The following is a 24,189-nucleotide window of genomic DNA, read 5'->3' as shown; positions in this document are numbered from 1 at the left end:
ATTGGAATTTTTTCATCATCTCCTAAAATAACCAAAGTCATCCATATATTAAGTGTACAACATCTAATCGTATGCCATTACATAAACAAATAATCGTTAAGTATTCTAAATAAATACAATGTAACTAATAATTACAAATATAAATTTAAACATAAGATTTTAAAAATTACCCGGACATTGATGACCTAAAACTAACACAAAATTTGCATGATGGGGTTTTGTATTGATACGAAATTTTATTTGTGTTTAGTATATTTTTTTTGAATTTATTATACTCGTAGTATTGAATTAATAAATTTATCTTTTCCTATATTTTTACTTTATTTTTTTCATTAAAATAATTTAATTCGAGGATTATAATCTACGTGACATTAAAATTTATACTAAATTTTATTCCTGTTTGGTATATTTTTCCTATATTTTTACTTTATTTTTTTCATTAAAATAATTTAATTCGTGAATTATAATCTACGTGGCATTAAAATTTTAGATATATCAAATCTAATTCGTTACTTTTATCTAGGTGGCGACATAATTTTTTAATTCAAAAATAAAATACAAATTATTGGTCGAAATAAGTATATTTCTTACGTGGCACTCCAAATGCTCTTCAAAAATGCCTACTTTATATATATATATATATATATATATATATATATATATATATATATATATATATATATATATATATATATATATTAGAATATATTAGATTAGATTAGTAATTTGGTTCACAATTATCGTTGAAATGCCATGAGCCTTTTTGGGCTTGTACATGGCTTGAGTGCTTGACTATTCTCTTTCTTGGTTTACAATTAGAAATTTCATTGTAATTGGTCAATAGCACATTAAAATGAATGTATAATTGCATTACTTATCTTATGTTGCATTAATATTTTCTCAAATTCTCAAAAAAAATAAATAAAAACGTTGCATTAATATTACATAAATACCAATACCTACCTTCTAAATTGTACCATCTAAAACACCTAAAACACCAAATGTATATTTTCAATCTGATTCAGGAAAATAAATTATTCTACAAATATATTGTATTTTTATTAGACTATGTTTAAGCCCTTTTTTATTAATATAATCATTAATGACTATACTGTGTTAATGTCATAGTTTAATCTCAAGAAAGCAGGCCACATGAAGGTGCTGTCTTATTATTCAAGTACACACTTGCGCAGTATATAGGACCTTATTAACATATTCATACACGTTACAAAAAAATTAAAAAAATTATTACTCCGTATTCAATAACATAACTAATAGAAAAATTATTGTATGGAGTACTAAAACATCTCATAGCATGTTTGAATTTCATCAAAAACTTAGCTTATTGGATTTTCAATGATCCCATAGCCTTGGCCCTTTGTCTAAGAATAACCTTCATTTTCCAGTCGATGTCTTCGGAATTTCATCAAAAATGACAGTCTTAGGAGCCATGAAACGAGGCAAATTGTTACGGCAAAACTCAACTATCTCTCCCTCGTTAATCTTGTAGCCATCCTTCAGCTTGACAAACGCGCAAGGTGTCTCACCCCAGTGATTATCAGGCCTTGCGACAACGGCTGCCTCGAGTATAGCCGGGTGACTATATAGTACCGTCTCAACTTCAATTGTGCTAATATTCTATCCACCGGAGATTACAATATCCTTTAAACGGTCCTTGATTTCTATGTAATTGTCGCAGTGTTTAACAGCAACGTCACCAGAATGAAACCATCCTCCTTTTAGAGCTTCCTTTGTTGCTTTTAAGTCCCTCAAGTATCCACTCATTACAGTATTTCCTTTGAGCATTATCTCCCCCATTGTTTTACCTATTCATGCAAAATAATGTTATATTTTCGCCTCTAAATTTATCACACGTAAAAAAGTTGCATTGTAACACATAAAAAAAGGTTGTTTAATTTATAGCAATATTACCATCAGCTGGAACACTTTCCATAGTGATAGGATCTCTAACGTCAACATCTTCTAGCCCAAGATGTTGTACACCTTGTCTAGCTTTGATCCTCGATTTTTCAATCGGATCAAGAGAATCCCACTCTGGATTCCAAGCGCAGTATGTGCCCGGGCCATAAGTCTCGGTGAGGCCATACATGTGAATAACTTCGAAACCTAATTCTTCCATCTTGGTTAGTATTTGAGGAGGCGCGGGTGATCCTCCGGTGAGCACCCTTACCTTGTTTGGAAGTGTTCTTCGGTCACAAGTAGGGGTGTTCACAATCATGTTCAAAACGGTAGGAGCTCCACCAATGTGAGTGATATTGTGGAGGACAATGTTATCAAATATGGCCTTTGGGGTGACCTTTCGAAGGCATATGTTCGTGCCCCCTTGGGCCGCCACACCCCACGAAAGGCACCATCCGTTGCAATGGAACATAGGGACGGTCCAAAGGAATGTCGGTCTTGGACCCATTTCATGAACCAAAACTGTGGAGATGGCGTTGATGTAAGCTCCTCGGTGATTGTAAACAACTCCTTTGGGACGAGATGTGGTGCCTGAGGTGTAGTTGACGCTAATAGGGTCCAATTCATTGATTGGCATTCGAGGTTGGAATTGATCGTCCCCTTTGTCCAGGAGATTCTCATATTCATAATCATATCGAACATTCTCATGTTCATCAAAATCATCGAGACCCTTAATAAGGACAATTAATGGTAGCTCTGCCCCGGATTTAGATAATAGATTGAGGGCTTCTGAAGCGATATTAAGTAATTGATAGTCTACAAATAAGACCTTAGCTTGGGAATGATCAAGGAGGTTGGAGATCATGGATGAATCAAGGCGCGAGTTAAGAGCACAAAGAATCGCTCCGGCCATTGGTACTGCGAAATGAAGCTCGTACATTGCAGGCACATTGGGAGACAATGTTGCAACCTGCTCATTCACAAAATGGAAGAATAACGAGTCATGCTAATTGTTTATTACATACATTTGGGCACCTAAATGGTTATGAAAAATCTATCATTACTTATATATATTTTTTCTATCTTTAACTAAAAGTGCGAAAACTCTAGTAATCATTATCTTGTCATATGATATAAAAGAGTTTCATGGAAGTTTAGACGTAATTAAGAATATATGTTTGGTTGACCAATTCATATGAACTTTTATGTGAACTTCAGTTTCCTAGATTTGTCACAATCATCTTATGTACTAATGAAGTTAAGAGCTAGGGTATGTTTAGTCGTCCAAGGTCACATGCCACATTTCGATAAGTGTTAATAATCTCCTGCGTAACAGGGTTGTACCTTTTATGACTCGTACATCCCCGAAGTAGAATGAAATCATAGGATATAAAATTCTAAGAAAATTTTGCCATACAAATGATAAAAATCTAACACAGGATACCAAGTAGAATCATATGTACTAATGTATGGATTATCAAGGTGAAAGCGAATAAACATACGAGATGACCAGGAGAAATGCGAAGGTGAGTGGTGAGAGCGGAAGCAAGTTTGAGACAGCGCCTATAAGTCTCACTCCAAGTGTAGCTAGAACCACCATAGACAACGGAAGTATCATAGGGAAACACTTTGGCAGCGCGTTTAATGAAGGTGATTGGGGTCAAAGGAGTGTAGTTAGCCGGACATCTTACTAAACCATCCACCTTTCTCCACGACAAATCTCCTCCTTCCCCACCATCTCCACTAAACGAGTCTAGTGAAACACTTAATCGTGATTTTGGTGGTGGGGTTAAGTATACTCTAGGGGCGCACAAACTCACGCTTTTTATAACCTGTGAAGTTTAGAATCATTATTGTATAATTTGAAGTGGCTCAAACCTTTGGTATGGTGTGAAGATGATATATTATTTCAAATATGTATAGGGAAGAAACTATAACATTATGTCTAAGATAAGGATAGATTAACTTACGTGATTACGTAACGAATACTTCAATAATTTAGTGTGCGCTTTGATTAGTATCTTTATTAATTATAATTACAACCCGATTAATTAATATACAAAGAAGACTTTCATGTAAATTTTAAAGAAGGATACACGTACATACGTTTCCAACTAAAACTCGATGAAATTTTCAGCTCTATAAACGGTAGGGGCGATAGCCAACTTGATTACGCTAAAATCGTTAATCATAAAATAATGGCAATGTTGTTTCGAATTCAATGACAACTAATTTTCTTTGAATACTAAACATAATGAATTAAGAACGGGTCTATTTCTATAACTACCAATATTTGAACATATGAGTGGCAAATAAATTTCAATGATAAAAGTGCGCGCGTGATTGAGTTGCGTGATCTTAGTAGTGTAAGAATGACAAAACTCGCCTAGATTTGATAAGTACGGTAATAAATTCAGTCAGACGCGCTACCATTGCGCCACGGATCCTTCTGATATTCTTTGGCACTTTTATAATTAAGACTTTAGCTGCTGCAAATCTAATCCTTTTTATTTCTCTGTAACCTACTCTGTATGACTGACTGACAGTTTATCATGTGTGAGAGATTGGCTTGTAAATGGACTATTGAGATCATAAAAATGGGTTTGGATAAGGTTTCTGGGATGAATTTTAAATTTTATTTTGGGCCATTGTTCCTTGGCAAAATTAAAGTTGGCCCATAATAGCAGCAGGGCCTCACTATGTGAGATTTTTTTTTTTTTTTTTTTTTTTTTTGAAGATTTATAAGCTAAACAAAGCATACTTTTGTACCGAAATCAAAACAGAGATTTTGTATCAAAATATTAGTGCCAAAATATGTGATTTGATCCTCTGTAGTTACGGAGTATTTGGTACCAAATATGTGTGAGATTTATAAATTTCACATGGTGAGGCACTTCAACCTACTTTGTGATGAGTTGATGACCAATATGAGTCTAACGATTAACTAAGATTTACATTTTTCTAATTGTAAAAACTTTTTACTATACAATTCTCTTATTCCGGAAAAATGAAATATGTATATTCATCATGAACGAAGTAATTATAATTTTAAAATGTAATCCTTTTATGTAGTATGAAATTAGCCGCATCATATGGAATTCAGGACTAAGAAAAATACCAAAAATAGAAATATATAAAAAGGCTGCCAAGTAATCAATCTACACAATGTCTTTGAATGTTGCTCAGCCAGTCAAAGCTAATTTGAAGACTTGAACTTATTCAAAGTCATAAACTTTGATTTATACTTTTAAAAGTTAAAAGAGTGGTTGGTAGAACTTACCACTAGAAATCTATACAATGAGCACTTGTGCTGTTGTGCATTATTAAAAACTTTGGTAAACAGGCTGTAGATTCTTTACAATTTACTCCAAATGAAAGAATTTTTATTGGACAATCAAATAACGAATATACGCAGTATTACATTGGGATAACAAGTTATAGAGAGTTTTTTTTATGTACATTCGGGTGCACGGTGTATCTAAAGATATTGTTTATTCATTTTAACTATTATTACTCATTTAATCATTAAATGAACAAAAAATACTGACTTGATATTTAACTACTCCTTGTACTAATTTGTTTTGAGTGAGTTATAAGATAACAATATAAACAAAATTTGTTTCAGCTAGAAACCAAAATAATCCTAGTAGTATTAGCAAGTTGATGGCTTCCAAACCACTTTCTTATAACTGAGACAGGAAAGATAAATTAAACCAATAAACAAAAATACAAATTTTACTTTGATTCACTAACATCGGGTGAGATAAGTCCACAAATAGCCAAAAAGGCGAAAATAGACCTAAAATTAAGATATCGTACTCCGTATAACAAACATTCATTTAAGGGAACAAATTGATTGAAGACATATTCTAACACATTAAAAATATTACCGTACATAAATTATACGGAGTACGAAGTCCACCCATACGCCGTATTTTAAATTGATGGGAGTACTTGGGGCAAAATGGAAAGTAAATAAATAAAAGATATCTTAGGGATTGAATTACTAAAGAGTGGGTGTAGTTGAGGCACCCACATGGGGCCACATCACCTCCAAAATACCAAATGTCGTCATTGCTTAGAGCACTCCCAGCAGTGAGGAGAAAAGCCCTCACGAGTAAAAATAAGGGTGTAAAAAAAATCCGAACACTACATCAGTGAGTGAAAAAACACTCACCGATGAGTGAAAATAAAAACCCTCAAGAGTTGAGGGCTTTTGGTGATGAACAGTAACATGTGGCCCCCATTGCTTTTGTTGTTTTTTTACAACGGTTATATTTTGTATTTGAAATATAACCGTTGTAATTATTTTAAAAAAAAAAAAAAAATTCACCAACGACCATAAAATTTTTTTCTCTATAAATAGACATGCATTTTAATATACTTTCAAAAAAACCCATAAATTAGAGAAATTAACATATTTTCCCAATTTCTTCTTGTTATTATTATTATTATAATTATTTCTTATAAAAAAAATTTCCACTTAGTATTATTAATATTTTTAAACGTAATTATAAATTTTTATTAAATTATTTTTAAACGTAATTAAAAAATAAATTAAAAAATAGTGGAGGAGAAAGTGATGAGAGGTTTTTTTTCTCCTCATTGCTGTGATGAAAAAAACATTTGATGAGAGAAATTGTATGGGAGTAGTGAGAAAGTGGGTAGAGAGAGATTGAGAGGTTTTTTTTTTTCCTCACTGCTGCTGAGAATGGTCTTAGTGATACTCCAAAAACAGCTATTTCCAAGAAACTAACAACACAACTTCATTTTTTTTATTAAAATTGGCCTCACTCTATATATATAACTACTTAACTTCTCGATGAAACCTATGCTCCATTTCTCAAACTCAAATCACCCAAAAAACCACAAAATGAGTGCAGCAAAAGTTGAACACATTTCAGAGTGTTTCATTAAACCAAAATATGAAGTGGAAGAAGCTAAAAAACCATACTACTTAGCCCCAATGGATTTAGCCATGTTATGTGTACATTACATCCAAAAAGGTCTACTCTTTACAAAACCATCCCAATTAAATGGTCAACCATACTCAACCCAAAACTTCCTTGAAAGTCTCAAGGACTCCCTTTCACTCACCCTCGTCCATTTCTATCCCTTAGCAGGCCGCTTGTTACACAAGTCGACGAAGACCAACACCAATGTTTGGTCTTCGTCGATTGCAACAAGGGCCCAGGTGCGAGGCTTATCCACGCCACGTTAGATATGACCGTGTCCGATATACTTTCACCTACCGATGTTCCTTTAGTGGTCCAATCATTTTTTGATCACGACAGGGCTGTGAACCATGACGGTCATAACGCGTCGTTGTTGACAATTCAAGTCACTGAGCTCGTAGACGGGATCTTCATCGGATGCTCTATGAACCACGCCTTAGGAGACGGAACCTCGTACTGGCTTTTTTGGAACATGTGGTCCGAAATACATCGATCAAAACACGAAGAATTAGTTCCCGTGTCACGTATGCCAGTACTTGAACGTTGGTTTCCGAAAGGGTATGGTCCGACCCTTTACCTTCCGTATGTCCATCCAGATGAATTTGTTACTCGACACGAAGCACCACGATTACGGGAGCGGATCTTCCACTTCTCCGCCAAGTCTATGGCAAGACTTAAAGCAAAGGCCAACGAAGAGTATTTTGGCAATAATACCAGCAAGATATCATCATTTCAGGCCTTATCAGCATTGTGTTGGCGAACCATTGTTCGAGCAAACGGCTTAGCTCATGATCAAGTCACAAATTGCAGATTAGCTACTAATAATAGGCACAGATTAGACCCGCCTTTGCCACCAGAATATTTTGGTAATTGCATAAGCGCAATGCCAACACCCACCACAGTTGGCGAATTACTTGACAACAACTTAGGATGAGCAGCGGCGTTGCTGAATCATTCAGTGTTAAATCAAAGCGACAAAATCGTGCGCGATTTTGTCAATAAATGGTTGCAGTCTCCTTATGTATACCAAATGGGGATGTTCGACTGTTCCAGTGTGATGATGGGAAGTTCGCCGAGGTTTGACATGTATGGGAATGAACTCGGAAAAGCTATAGCTCTTCCAAGTGGGTATGCAAATAAGTTTGTTGGAAAGGTGACTTCTTATGAAGGATATGAGGGTGGAGGAAGCTTGGATTTGGAAATATGTTTGCCTCCGGATTCGATGAAGGCTCTTGAATCAGATGAGGAATTTATGAATGCTGTCTCTTCGCCTAGTATAGATTATGGCACAATCTAATTTTCCTATTCAACCAATTTGTAATTTTCATATGTATCAAAATAAAATATAAAAAAAAAAAAGCTAAGCCGAACTGTATGTAACTGCTTTGCGATTTTAAGCTAATCTATGGAATTCCGTTACTTTTTACAATGTTAACTTCAAATGCATCACGAAAATGATCTCTGAAGACTGCAATCAGTGCAATGACATACAAATGGTCTGTCAGAAATCACATAAATCTGAAAATTCTCCCAAGAAAATGTCGTATCTTATAGGCTAACTGCGACTTTTGCAAACTGAGTGCCTAGAAAGTTTTTCAAACAACAAAACATAAAGGAAACAACATACCATAATACAGCAGCAGTTGAACATTTTAAGGGTGTGATCAGGTCAAAGGCGGCAGCAGCAGCCAGCCGGCACTGCACATTGTTTGACCAACCATGGCAAAAATTGTGATCGACAGGAAGCTAAAAAAACAGGCTCCCAGCAGAGTAGCAGACTATACAGGCATGCCAATATGCCATTATGTCAAAAACTTAGTTTTGATCAGCCAACAAGGTGATATAAGAACTCAATTTGCACACACCTTCTAGCTAGATTCAGAGTATCCTAGATACATGGTTATAATATGCCAAGGATGAAAAGAACTTTTTTGGTCACATTCTATGATATTAATTTGACTGTCCATATAAAAACAGAGGCGGCTTTTGCAACTCCATTAAAAAATTGAGGAATCATAACAGCATAATGTTGAGGATGCTAATAGTGATGTAATATATACAGATGATGGCTTTTGCAAATTGCAAGAGCATGCACATAGTATTACATTAATTCAACCTTCATTACAAAATACGAAGTATGAAAATTTTGGGAATTTAATATAGTGATCGAGAAAATGCATTATAAAATCTACCAAGATTTCATAAGGTGGAAGGCAACCTTTGTAAATCATAAACTTTCTGAATAAAGGACTTCAACTGTGCTCCCCTGCAAATCAGAGAATGCTAATTATGTCTCAGAATGTTTCATCAAGCCGAAGCATGAGGTGCAGGAAGCCAAGCAGCCTTACTACTTGGCTCCGATGGATTTGGGCATGCTCTTTGCACATTACATCCAACAAGGTCTTCTCTTCACCAAACCATTAAACTTAGGTGATGAACAATTCTCCATTCACAAACTCCTTCAGAGTCTGAAGGACTCTCTTTCTATTACTCTCGTCCATTTCTACCCATTGGCAGGTCAACTTGCCTCACAGATGGATGAAGGGGGGCAAAAATGTTTGGTCTTCGTCGATTGTGACAAGGGTCCTGGTGCGAGGTTCATCCATGCTACCTTAGATAAGACCATATCTGACATACTATTACCAACTGATGTTCCTGAAGTGGTCCAATCATTTTTTGATCACGAAGGGGCTGTTACCTATGACGGTCACTACAGGTCTTTGTTAACAATTAAAGTTACCGAGCTCTTAGATGGGGTATTCATTGGCTGCTCCATGAATCATGCCCTTGGAGATGGGACTTCATACTGGCATTTCCGGAATGTGTGGTCCGAGATTCATAGAGCAAAGGCGGGAGAATCAGTTGATGTGCCGCGTATGCCAATCCATAATCGGTGGTTTCCTGATGGATACGGTCCAGCCATTTACCTCCCATTGATCCAACCAGATGACTTTATCAGCCTGCATAAAAAACCTGATCAACTCAGAGTGAGAATCTTCTATTTCTCATCTGATTCTATAGCAAAACTGAAAGCTAAGGCAAATGAGGAACATAATCATAACAATATTACCAGCAAGATCTCATCCTTTCAGGCCTTGTCAGCGCTCTACTGGAGATCAATCATTCGAGCACTCAATCTAGGTCATGATCAGGTCACAAATTGCAGATTAACGACCAATATAGGCACAGATTAAATCCACCATTGCCTCAAGAGTATTTTGGAAACTGTATAGGCGCGTTGAAAACAACTACTACAGTTGGTGAGCTACTTGGACACAACTTAGGGTGGGCAGCATCAGTGTTGCACCAGTCTGTGACAACTTATGGTGATAAAGTAGTGCGCGATTTCATCCATAGGTGGCTGCAATCTCCAGCTGTTTTCAAGCTCGACAATTTGACAGACTGTTATAGTGTAATGATGGGAACCTCTCCAAGATTTGACATGTATGGAAACGAATTTGGACTCGGCAAGGCAGTAGCAGTACGTAGGGGTTACGCAAACAAATTTGTTGGAAAGGTGACTTCTTATCCAGGATATAAGGGAGGAGGAAGTGTGGATTTGGAAATATGTTTACCTCCTGATTCCATGGAAGCTCTTGAATCAGATGAGGAATTTATGAATTTTGTCTCATTGCCGCTTAAAGGGTAAGAAAATACATTAATACTTTGTATGTAGCAAAGCACAGAAATTAACATACTTGTATATAACACTTCTTTACCTAAGACAATTCTTAAGATAATTGATAAGTTTGTGATGGTCACTACTTATAAAATATCGTCTGCAAGTACCACAAACTTATTGATATAGATAATTACATTAATTGGTTCGATTAGCTTGGTGTGTAAGTTGTTCGGATTATTAATTGTTTTCGTGTATATAAAAATTGTTCAATGAGCTAAAAAAAAGCACTCCTTTTTGAGCCCAAAAACTATTATCAAACAGTCAAATTATTTTTTTTCATTTGGTCAAACCTATAAATAGGGTAAATAAACTAAAAGTTATTTAAAAACTCTTTATCAAACAAGGCCAACATAAAAAAAAAAAAAAAAAAAAAAAAAAAGAATTCATAGTAGTAAAAATTATTTCATGTATTATCCTTTGTCATATCAGTGTGTCCGTTGATTTTAAAATCCGTTTTTCCAAAATCAAATCGTATTCATATCCATGTTTGTACCTAGGGGTGCTAATTGAGTTGAGCAGCTCACGAGCAACTCAAACTCGACTCGGTCAAAACTCGACTCGAGTTAGCACGACTCGACTCGAGATGTTAACGAACGCGAGTTGAGCAAGCTCTAACTCGACTCGATAAACTCATGAGTAACTCGATAATATATATTATTATTATAAAATTTACAAACAAAGTTACCATATTTAAACAAATAAAAAATGTGTTAATTTATATTATAAAAAAAGAGTAAATCTTTAATAATCAATGAATAAATAAAAGAAAAATATACAAAGTGAACAAAAAAAAAAAAGACATAATTATAGAAGGGCCAAAACTTTAACGAGCCATCGTGAGCTACTCGACTCGACTCGAAACTTTAAAGAGCAAGAGTTGAGCAGGTTTTATTAACTCGAAATTTTAGCGAGCACGAGTTGAGCGCATGTAAAAAGTTTACAAGTCGAGTTGAGCGCCCCTTAGCTCGTGATCGACTCGCTCGATTAACACCCTATCTTTATCCATTTTAATGTAATAATGCCTTAATCATAGCGCCGCATATCAATAAATAATCTTGACGCCGCACCTACAAATAATCATTATTTTAAGATCCCCCATTTCAACTCAAGGATCAGCATTCATCAATGCATAATGACCTAATAATTCCCTCATGATTTTACTATGTGCCCTACATCAATAAAAGCTATTGGTAATACTCACAACTCCAGTCCTACTTTGGCATAATAATCTCAGCCTTTCTTCTGCTATTTTATATTCATTCTGTTAATCCATTAAATACACCCTTTCTTTATCCATTTTAATGTAATAATGCCTTAATCATAGTGCCGCATATCAATAAATAATCTTGACGCCGCACCTACAAATAATCATTATTTTAAGATCCCCCATTTCAACTCAAGGATCAACATTCATCAATGCATAATGACCTAATAATTCCCTCATGATTTTACTATGTGCCCTACATCAATAAAAGCTATTGGTAATACTCACAACTCCAGTCCTACTTTGGCATAATAATCTCAGCCTTTCTTCTGCTATTTTATATTCATTCTGTTAATCCATTAAATAAATAAACTTTAAGTTGTTTTGAGTCGAACCATTTAGGATAATTAATCATGGATTCATGGGATTAATTATCATTATGATTGGTTCGTGCTTCGTATTGACTTAAGGATCAATAATAATCATAGTCTTTCTTCTGGTATTTTATACAATTGTATATAATGGTACATGATTATAGATATGTTAATCGAGCTATATCAGACTCTACTATCAAACTCACAATATACCATACCATAATACTAACAAATACTACAAGCCATTATATAAACTTAAGGAATAATAATAATCATAGTCTTTACTATTACTAGTTTACTACTACAAGCCATTATTGAATTTTGAGCACAACTGTCATCTTCTCATATATGCACATCTAATTTTCACTAGTACTCAATATACATATAGGCCTAAGCCTAACTAATGCTGCAATAAGGCTCATTCAACAGCTCAAAACACCCTATCTTCCTATAATCTTAATTGTTCGTAAATCACAAATATGAGCCCAGCAACGGTTAAACTCGTCTCGGAATGCTTCATCAAACCAAAGTATGAGGTGCAAGAAGCCAAGCAACCTTACTACTTGGCTCCCATGGATATGGCCATGCTCAATTTCCACTATATCCAAAAGGGCCTCCTATTCATCAAACCTTCACATATAAATGATCAAGAATTCTCGACCAACAAACTCCTTCAAAGCCTGAAAGAGTCTCTTTCAATCGCCCTTGTCCATTTTTACCCACAGGCAGGGCAGCTCACTACATGTATCAGCCAAAATCGGCATGAATGCTTGGTCTTTGTAGATTGCAACAAAGGCCCTGGAGCTAGGTTTATTTATGCCACATTAAACATGGACATATCTGAAATTCTGTCACCAGTTGATGTTCCTCTGATCGTTCAGTCATTATTTGACCATGATCGGGCTATTAACCATGATGGTCATTAAAGGCCTCTGTTATCAGTTCAGGTCACTGAGCACAAGGATGGGGTTTTTATCGGCTGTTTCATGAACCATGTGCTTATAGATGGAACCTCATATTGGCATTTCTGGAAAATATGGTCCGAAATACATAGAGCTAATGACAAGCAACTTCTTGTTTCACGTCTGCCTAATCATAAACGTTGGTTTCCTGATGGGTATGGCCTGGCTATCCCCCTCCCCTTTACTCACCCTAATGAATTTGTAAGCAGGTATGAAGTAGGTCAGCTCAGAGAGAGAATCTTCCATTTCTCCCGAGACTCTATAGCAAGACTAAAAGCCAAGGCCAACAAAGAAAGCAATACAAACAACATTTCCTCCTTCCAGAGCCTCTAAGCACTCGTCTGGAGATCAATTGTCCGAGCAAACTGCCTATCTGAAGATCAGATCACAAATTGCAGATTTGCTACAAATAATAGGCAGAGGTTAGATCCTCCTCTGCCTCTAGAATATGTAGGTAACTGCGTGACGGCAATGGTAACAACTACTACTGCTGGTGAACTACTTGGGCACAACTTAGGGTGGGCAGCGTCGTTGTTGCACCAGTCAGTGGTAAACCACAGTGACAAAATAGTGCACAAATTCATTGACGGATGGCTCCAGTCCCCTTTTGTTTACCGGCCAGGCAAAATGTTCAATCCTTACAGCGTAATGATGGGAAGCTCACCAAGATTTGACATGTATGGAAATGAATTTGGTCTTGGGAAAGCTGTAGCAGTTCGAAGTGGGTATGCAAACAAATATGTTGGCAAAGTGACTGCTTACCCAGGATATGAAGGGGGAGGAAGTGTGGACCTAGAGATATGTCTACCACCTAATTCGATGAGTTCTCTAGAATCCGATGAAGAATTCTTGGCTGCAGTAACAATACAGTACAATGGATATCAAAGAAGGCATCCCCAAGAAGCGTGATATGCAAACAATCTAGAATAAATTTGATGAAACCAGTAAAATGTTCAAGATGCATCTAAATCATTTATATCTTAAAATTTCAATCTATTCATTGCTAATTTTGTTTTTGTATTGACAAAGCAATATCTATTAAACCATTGAAGTAATCTGTAGGACTTGAATATGAATAAAAAAGAGTTCCAGATAAAAATAAAAACAAGATTCCCAGATTTATATGTAGCTAAAAACTAATAATTGCCTCTTTAAAGTAACCTGTAGCTAACTCATCTAGTACAGCAAAGAACACAATTTAACAAATACCTGTAAAATTCTTCTTTACCTAAGTGAAAATTATCAGAATCCCACCAAAGAATTCCACATCGAACAGAGAGATCAATGTACGAAAAAAATTTACCAAGACCAAACAGCTTTCCCTAGGAATAGGATAAGGAAGTTTCACCATACCTCTGAGTAGACAATTGCTCATTTAATCTATGTGTTCCATTCACGTACACTTCTGAAGGTAAACAGCTTAAGGAAGGAGAGAAGAGCTTGTTCATTCTTAAGAATGAAGGACAATAAATAGGTATAGAAAGTGAAGAACACCATTCTAGATAGCATTTGCTTCCCATTAAAGAATTATAAAGAAGTAAGCCCATTGTTTTAGAAGGCCTGAGTTGCAATGAGGCAAAAGGGCACCCAATGCTTAGGCACGTAACTGACATAGTTAAATGATTATTTCGATAAATAAAAAGTTAAAACTGTTTGACATATAACAAAGCCGCGAAGATTTTCACAACAATGTAACTTAGTACCGTAGTTATTGGAAAAAAAAAAATCAAGCTCCATTGCAAACTTCCCACCCCCCTAAAAACCACCACAGGGAAGGAGAAAAAAAATGTGGAAATGAGTCAATGTGGATATCATGAGTGTAAAATCTTACATTGTACACCTTAATTTGCTGTGGTACGGGTAAACTAATTACACTAACAGTCTCTCCTTTTTTTTCAATTAAAGTATGGAAGGTTCGATATGGACATCAGGTTAATTCTTTACACCATCTCCAATTCTATTGTATATGACCATAAAAAAGATCCAACATCGTCATATAGAGCAACTTTGGGTCAAATACTCGTATCTTACACTCCAAAGTCAAATCGTACTATCGTTTAGGAAGCCCCAATACACATACACTCAACGGACGGCACACCAAAGGGATCCGTCCCTCAACCCCCTCCGCCCTTGGTTGAATAAAGAGGGCAGTGATCTTCAATATGTATGTTGTCAAAGACTTGACCAATGGTACCTTTGTGTTTCTAAAGAATGAATATTGGAAATGGAATACATGTGCCTGATAAGCTGGTAGTTCAATCAAAGGTACTTTATGAATAAATTTGGTGGTGTTCAATCAATATAAGCAATAAGACATAGCTAATTTCTGCTCATTTAAAGAGCATCTAGCTAATGATACACCCGAGTCCATAATAGATAGCATCTTCCCCGAAGTTTAGGTCAAGTATTTCTCTAATAGTACTGCAATTAGTATCTACATTTCAATAATTATCTATCCTATTTTCAAACAAAATTTGCAGAAAATAAACCAAACCCAGATTCAATTACAGGCATTCTACCACCAATATAGTAAAACTTATAATCAAACTTGCAACATTATAACAGAAAAAATGCTGAAAAATCCAATTCAATCCCAATTGAAACAACAACAAATACATGATTTCAATAACCCAAATTACATAAAACAAGAAAAGCAAACATCAAACATACCTCATGTTGATGAACTTGATCAATATTCTTAATCTGTTCTTCAGCAATTTCAATCTTCTCCCACTCAACTCCACAATTTTTCTCTAATCAAACCCTTGGCCCACCTTCAACCGCCCCAGAATAGTACCCACCCACCCACTAAATATGCGGGGCCAAGACTTGGGGTGTTCGTTTGAAACCATTAAAGAATAGAGGCTTTAAAGTTCAAACTTTTTTTTCGGGAAAATACCAGTTAATCAATTTAATAAATAAAATTTTGTATTGAAATAAATCAACAATTTTGTATTAAATTTGGGTCTTACTGTTATTAATTTATTTATAAAAATGTCATAATGATTGGACACATATATTGCTTTATTTACCATTTTGTCATTTGATAAATAAATTTTGTTTATCAAATTGATTAAATGGGACTACCTGTTTTTTTTCTCTACCCCATTTTAACTTCCAAAAATTCCAAGTTTCTCAATATAATGTTTCTCAAATGAAAAAATCGTAAATAAATAAATGCAATTTTTTTTTTAGTGTTCATCAGCAAAACCGTTAATTCGTGTTTGTTTGACATCGTTTTTTGTTTTCAGTTTTTTCTTCAAAAACCAAAAACAAGAAATAAGAAAAAGGTGTTTCCTATATTCTGTTGTCATCTTTTAAAAGTATGATTTTAATAGGTTTGACTAATATATGATCTATTATATAACGTATATTATATGATTTTAAAAACAAAAAACCAAAAAACAAAAAACAAAAAAAAATACAGTGATACCACCAAAAGGGAACAAACATTTTGAGAAACTCGGGCAGCCTCTTAAACTCCCCCCAGTCCTTTCTAAACCACCAAAAGGGAACAAACATACCTGTGTTTTTTTGTGGAGTAATAAACTATAATTACTCTTCCTATTGAGTACTCACTCCCCCGTTTTTTATTATTATTATTTTTTTTTTAATCTTCTTATGTCTCATTTGGTTGATCGCAAGAAATAAATTCCTATGGGAAATTGAAATTGAGAAATCCTAATGCATGATATAAAATTTTTAGGAATTACACAAATGTAAATGTGTTTGGTTGTTATGTGAAAAAAAAAGTGCTTTTAAGAGTAAAGTTTATTTTAGGAATATGACAACTTTTGCAGTATATAAGAGTAGACCTGGAAATCCTGACCTGATTCGAATGACCTGACCCGTGACCTGAAAATGTGACCCGAAAATGACCCGACCCGACCTATACCCGACTCGAAGTGGAGTTAACTCAAACTTGACTTGATACCCTAATCGACCCGACCCGAAGTAACCCGAAATAAGGGTGAAAGTTCGGTATTCGGTTTGGATTTTACCCCAAATCGAATCCAAACCGAATTATTTTGGTTTTGAAATTTTCAATCCATATCCAAACCGAATAAGCATTTAATCCAATCCAAACTGAACCGAAATTACAGCAAAGAAACCGAATCCAATCCGCAAATCGAAATTTTTTGGCTAATTTTTGTAGATCTGTGATTTTTGTAATTAAAAATTATTTTTAAGCAACTTTAAAAGATTCGTACTTAAATTTCCTCAAATGTAATCTCAAAAATTAATCTTTTCATGCAAATTACATCAACAACCATGGATATTCAGATAATTTTTAGATCCAACAACCTCAACATTACCTAGAAAAATAAAATACATAATCAATAACAAAAAGGAGATTATATTGAAAATTTAGCACAAATAAATAATAAAAATTACAACTTCGACCAAGCACTTCGCCCTTGATTTCTTTTCCTACTAACCATCTTAAGGTTGTTGATGTCGGCAACAAGGAATGGTTGTGGCAGTGGTTATGGCTGTCGATCTAGGTTACGGACGAAAATAGACGGGAAATAAGGATTGATGGTTTAAGTTTTAAGGAGAGAAGATAGAAAGATTATGTGAGTATGAGAAAGGAGAAGATGACAGTATCTAAGACTAAGAAGAGAGAGAAGAAAAAATCCGAGAGAAGGTCAGAGGCGAGCACGAGAGAAGAAGAGAGAGGAAGGAAGGAGGCTGATCGATGAAAATATGAAAGCATGTAAAAGGAATAATTGGGGTTTTCTTAGTTTATATATAAAAGGGAAGTGAGGCGGGCTAAAATTCAATTGGGCTTATGTGATTAGTTTGGGCCATAATTCGGTTTTCGGTTTTTCTAAAACTCAAAACCGAATCCAAACCATAATCCATATTAAATAATTTTTCCAAACCAACTAATCCGAATTGAAAAACATTCCAAACCGAATTATTAATTCAGTTCGGTTTTCGGTTTGGTTCGGTTTTAATCCAAATTACTTTCACCCCAAACCCAAAACCCGAAGTGAAGCGACCTGAACTATACCCGAATCAAAATTAACTGATACTCAAAATGACCTAATTGAATTAGGGTTTAATTACTTTACCCGAATAAACACTTATCGAAATAATCTAAACCAATCGACTTATATCTTTTAGTTGATATTTATTATATAATTTACATGTTTTGAATGTTCTTTTAATTTTTATTAATAGTTTTCCCACATAAATTTTTAGTGACTTTATTGTTGGAGGGAAAACTTTCCCACTATTTTTAAATCAAACATTCAAGTTATTTGGAATAAGAGGGAGTTTTCCCATAATTTTTTTAGTAAAGTTACTTTTACTTTTAGAGGGAAGAATTCCTCACTACTAAAAAATCAAGTGTTCAAGTAAAATGTTTGATTAAGTATGGAGGTAAATTTCCCTCTAAAATTTTCAATCCTAACTTTATAAATTTTTATTTTTTATTAAAAAAAAAATGATCAACAACCTTATAACATGACTCGACCATAACTTGACTCAACAAATCAACAATTGGACTCAAACATTGACCCGACCCAAACTCAACTCGACCCGAATTTGACCCGACCCAAATTTGACCCGACATTTGGACCCGAAGACTAACCCGACCCGACCTGAGCTCGACCCTAAGTGTTGACCCGATACCCGACCCGAATAAACATTGACCTGAAACACGAATAGACCGACCCGACCCGATCCGAATATTGATTGATCTGACCCGAACAACCTGTTTGTCAGGTCTATATAAGTAACTTTAAATTCTTTTAGGGTAACTTTAATCCATCCTACTATAATTTAATGAAAATTCGCTTTAATCAAGAATTTGTGAAATCAATTTTGATAAGGTCTCTTTAGTTCAAATAATTTTAGATTAGTGAAAATTTAGTGAACGAAACACACCATAACTGATTAATACAAAGTAACATTGATTTATTGAACCGTTTTTTTTAACCTAATTTTATTTGCTAAACTTTGTTTTTTGTTACTTAACTAAAATTATTTTTTACTAAACATTACGGAGTATTGTATAAGGATGAAGAAAACAAGGCCTAAGTTAAGCTTGACTTATTATTGTAACAAAAATCAAATCATACTTATATATTAAAAAACGTTCCTAAGAACGTTTATGTGCCACGTGGCACCCTCGCCATGTCATCTTTCAAACTATGAGCATATTCTAATGAAAATGTCTATCATGAGATTTGAACTCACAACTCTAAAAATATGCATTAGAAGTCTTATCATCTCATCTATATATATATATATATATATATATATATATATATATATATATATATATATATATATATATATATATATATATATATATATATATATATATATATATATATATATATATATATATATATATATATATATATATATATATAGATATATATAGGATTGGAGATCTGAACATTTAATGACTGCAATTCTTAAAAAAAAATCGATTTTATTATTGGCTAATAATGCTCATATATGAGGTAATACAAACAAGAAAAATTAACTATTGTTATAAATTAATTACTTATTTTACTATTTTGATAATATTTATGTCTTTATTTTCATTATATTATAAATTATATACAAAGGACATATTTATATAATCAGTCAATAATTATTTCATAAATAATTTATTCAAAGGTTTAATGAAAAACTATTATAAATAAACAAATAATGAAGAATAAATAATAACGAATGAGCCTATCTATTCAATTATAAGTGTTTAAAGTAACAATTCGGAGTATCACCCGAACCACACACTAGTTGTTTTTACTAAATTTAACTTACTTTTGCTAAATACTTCGTTTTCTTATAGATAATGAAAACATGACCAAATTAATACTATCATAAATAAGAATGTTTTCATCCGCTAATCGGCTAGTGCAACAATGCAATAATGTATATATACTCCGTACGTATTTGTCATATCTATCAAGTAAAATACTCCGTAGAATAATTCCCAAAAATTATGCCACGCACAAGTATTATCCTTTGTCATACGTTTTCTCTGTTCCACAAATATTGCAACAAGGATGAAATTACGTACCCCAAATCACATTTTATATGTTAAATATCTATAATTATATAAGAGTAAAAATTATAAAAGTTGATATTGTGAAAGTATTTACGAGACGAATCTAAAAAGACCCCACATGACTATATTTTACTTTACGAATAAATCATAATTTATGGTCAAACAAGCATGATAAATAGTGCAAAAGTCCTGTTACTAAAACGGAAAAAGTATATATTTTTTTCCTTTAATTCTCGTTTTTCCACGTCTTATCAAATTCGTAGGCCATATTCATGTCAATTACAAATGCAGCATAATTTTCTTGACGCTCCACCCACTTCAATAAATAATCTTGTCACGATATCGTGTTTGCTAAGATCTCCTCAATAATTAATCTTGTTGCAGTATCAATGTATCATGACCTAAGAGAGAGTGAGGGATAGCTCATGTGGTTAGAGCTTTCTCCCAATTTCAGTCGATCTTGAGATCGATTCTAATCATCCGCTCTTGTGGCTCTCTAAATACCGAAAAGAAAAAATTGTATCATGACCTAATATTTCATATCTCCCCGCGGTACCTTTCTATTTTATAATTACTTTAATTAAAAGTATAGATTCTGATTTTATAATTACTTTAATTACATGTACATAGAAACGGTTCGGCTACACAAACGTTATGCTCGAATGTGATAGCCTCAAATGTGGTTTATGTAGTTAGAGGGCGCTCTTCAGGCTTTGCACCAATTTATTTAGTGTATAGATAGCTCCTTGTGTGACTATTTTAGTATTTCCCACGTGAAAATGGCATGTAACACCATAGTCCATATGGTTGCTAGATAGATTACTTACGGTAATTCGGAGTATATTTGTACGGGTCCTTCCCCCACGGTATTTTGTCGTTGGTGGAAAAAAAAATTAGATTTAAATTGTCCAAGCTATCTTCTTTCAGAAGAAGAGAAAAAAAAAAAGTCTCGGAATATTATAAAAAATAAAGTACAATTAAAAAAAAATTAATAGATGGATATAATGATGAACACATACGTAAGTACAAACCAATGAAATCAACATTGAAGCACATTTGATTCGACCATTAAAACTCTAGTTATGGGATCTGATGGCTGAATTCAACCATTCAAATTCTACACCCTTGAATCGAAGATAGCAAGAGAAAGACCAGTGGTACCGTGGAGAGAGAAGATGGTGGTTGAGGAATGGGGTTGACTAATGAGAGTAAATGTCAATGAGAGTTAAAATTTACAATGTACTACTAGTACTCCCTTCGTCCCTTAAAGAACGACTTTTATGGGCATTTTTCACGGGTATTGAGAAACTTAAGTGGGAAGTACAATTGTATGGGGAAGCTAATAAAATATATTGAAAAGGTAAATTACATGTGATATGTAAAAAAGTAGAGAAAGAAAGTTATAAAAGTACATGGAAAAAGCAAAATTTACATGGGAAAACTAATTTGGCACAGATATATTGCAAATTGGAGAATATTTTGATGCAAATGGGATGAATATTTTGGGACTAAAATTTAGCTAAAAGGGTCTTTTTTTAAGGATGGAGGGAGTAATAAATAGTAATTGTTACAAGTTTATTGTTATCCTAGGGGGCCATTATAGGTAACGAATTACCCTCAAATGGAAGGTAAAATATACGGGTATGAAACAATATCCTCACATGTTTATGCCCATAAAAATTACTCCCATCTATCTTCTTCTTATTTTTTTTTTTTTTTTTTTTTTTTTTGCCCTATTAGACTTTTTACGGTTTTGAAAACGTATCATATAACTCAATTTGTATTATAAACTTGATATTAATAAAATATGTAATGATACGAGCTCAACAAGACCCCACTTGACTATATTATTTCTTATACATTAATGAGAATTTACGATCAAAGTTAATAAGGACAAAATAATAGGAATAGAGGGAGAAATAACAATAATTACTCCGTACTCTCATTAAAAATAAATAATTAAATAAATAAATAATAATAATAATAATTAGAGAGTAATAAATCCGTACTCCCTTGTTTTCAAAAAAATAATAAAAAATAAATCCGTACTCCCTTAAATTTTTAGTGAAAATTAGATAATACACCCGGGTGTACCATGCTCATGGTGCACCCGGATAAACAAAAAAAGGCGGAAAGAACATATAGTGTTTGATAAAGAACATACCTATATTTGACAAAGAACATACCTTTAATATGTTTTTTAAGTGTGATCAGTATGTTCTTTGAGTAAAATTATATGTTCTTTATATTATAACTTATGTTATTTAACATATGTTGATAAACATATATTTTTTTTTGGGTTTAATAATACAAACTATGTTCTTTGAATTTGGCGTGTATGTTCTTTAAGGTCGTAGTGACTCTCAAATTCTATTTTTTATTATCATATGTCATATTTAAATTACTTTTATTATCGTATATTCTTTGAGTTTGATTAGTGTGTTATTTAGGTATTAACTATATGTACTTTACAATATAAATTATGTTCTTTTAACATATGGTATTTTGAAATTTGATATTGAAATCTTAAATTATTTTTAATTGAAAATAATGTTAGAGTAAAAAAAAAAAACTAAATTATTATGGGAAGTTGAATTTTTTTTGGAGAGATAGAAAACTATTTTTTGGGGAAATGATATCTTTGGTAAGGATTTTTTAAGAGGTGATCAACATTGGCATGACTCGCATCCCGACCCGATCCGGCCCGAAATAGGGTGGGTTTGGGCAAACCTAAAAATACATTTTTAGTTAAAACTCGAACCGGGTTCGAAAAAAGCCCGAAAACCCGCTACTTTTCTACGGGTTGGGCACAAGAAATTATGATATGGCCCGACCCTACTCGATTTTTTATCACCTCTAAATTTTTCCCGTTAATAATGTGTAATTTTTCAGAAAATTTTATCAACTTTTTATCTCGTTCTTTTTATTATATCTTTATGTTCTTTGGTAATGCATGTTTTTGTCAAATACAAACATGTTCTTTGTCAAATACATGTATGTTCTTTATGAAACACAGGATGTTCTTTCCGCCTTTTTTTATTTATCCGGGTGTACGATGAGCACTGTACACCCGTGTGTATAAACCACGGATTAAATTTTTAGGATTATCATTACCCTCATAGCACCAGGCAAACCCTTGATGTGACAATCCACACGTACTATAGGCCAGGGTACCACAACATGTCAACATTGACAAAAAACGAAAAATCATGAAGTTTATAGCACAGCCTTATAATCATTACTGAAATTTGAACACGTTTATCAGGAGTGTTGAGTCTCACGAGAGTCACGGGACAAGCGCAATCAGCTAAAACTATCATTTTCAGTTATAATAATTCAACAACATTATCAGATTCAGAGGCCATATTGCAACACAAATACTGTTCGGTAAAGCACACAAATTAATATATAAAACACTACATGTGCAAAACTCATCAAAGTACCACTACAGAATTCCACATTAAAAGTAGAACTCAATGTATGAAAAAGAATTCACCAAGACAACACTGCTTTCCCTACCAACGGGAGAAGAAAGTTTCAGCTGACCTCAAGGTAGACAATTACTAGATTTCCCTCTCCGTGATCCATTTACCTATCCTTCTGAATGTTGCTTACATCCTTTTGCTCCATAATTTGTGAAATCAATTTTGATAAGGGTCTCTTTAGTTCAAATAAGTTTAGATTAGTGAAAATTGAGTGAACGGAACACACCATAACTGATTAATACATAGTAACAGAGATTTATTGAACCGTTTTTTTTTAACCTAATTTTATTTGCTAAACTTAGTGTTTTTTTTTTTTTTTTTTTTTTTTTTTTTTTTTTTTTTTAACTAAAATTATTTTTACTAAATATTACGGAGTATTGTATAAGAATGAAGAAAACAAGGCCTAAGTTAAGCTTAACTTATTATTATAACCGAAATCAAATCATACTTATATATTAAAAAGCGTTCCTAAAAACGTTTATGTGCCACGTGGCACCCTCGCCATGTCATCTTTCAAACTATGAGCATATTCTAATGAAAATGTCTATTATGAGATTTGAACTCACAATTCTAC

The 24,189-nt window shown here is 33.7% G+C and overlaps 4 pseudogenes; 3 read left to right on the top strand and 1 right to left on the bottom strand.

Moving 5' to 3' along the window:
• Positions 1–1,082: 1,082 nt before the first annotated feature.
• On the bottom strand, positions 1,083–5,995 carry LOC110732857 (annotated as a pseudogene).
• Positions 5,996–6,414: 419 nt separating this feature from the next.
• Positions 6,415–8,670, top strand: LOC110732574 (annotated as a pseudogene).
• A 172-nt stretch (positions 8,671–8,842) lies between these two features.
• Positions 8,843–10,863, top strand: LOC110732573 (annotated as a pseudogene).
• Positions 10,864–12,119: 1,256 nt separating this feature from the next.
• Positions 12,120–15,772, top strand: LOC110732572 (annotated as a pseudogene).
• The last annotated feature ends 8,417 nt before the right edge of the window (positions 15,773–24,189 follow it).

This window comes from Chenopodium quinoa, unplaced genomic scaffold (genome assembly GCF_001683475.1).
Source record: "Chenopodium quinoa cultivar QQ74 unplaced genomic scaffold, ASM168347v1, whole genome shotgun sequence".
In the NCBI taxonomy this organism is placed as follows: Eukaryota; Viridiplantae; Streptophyta; class Magnoliopsida; order Caryophyllales; family Amaranthaceae; genus Chenopodium; species Chenopodium quinoa.
Note: the sequence above shows the minus strand (reverse complement) of the source record. Positions and strands in the feature narration are given on the sequence as shown.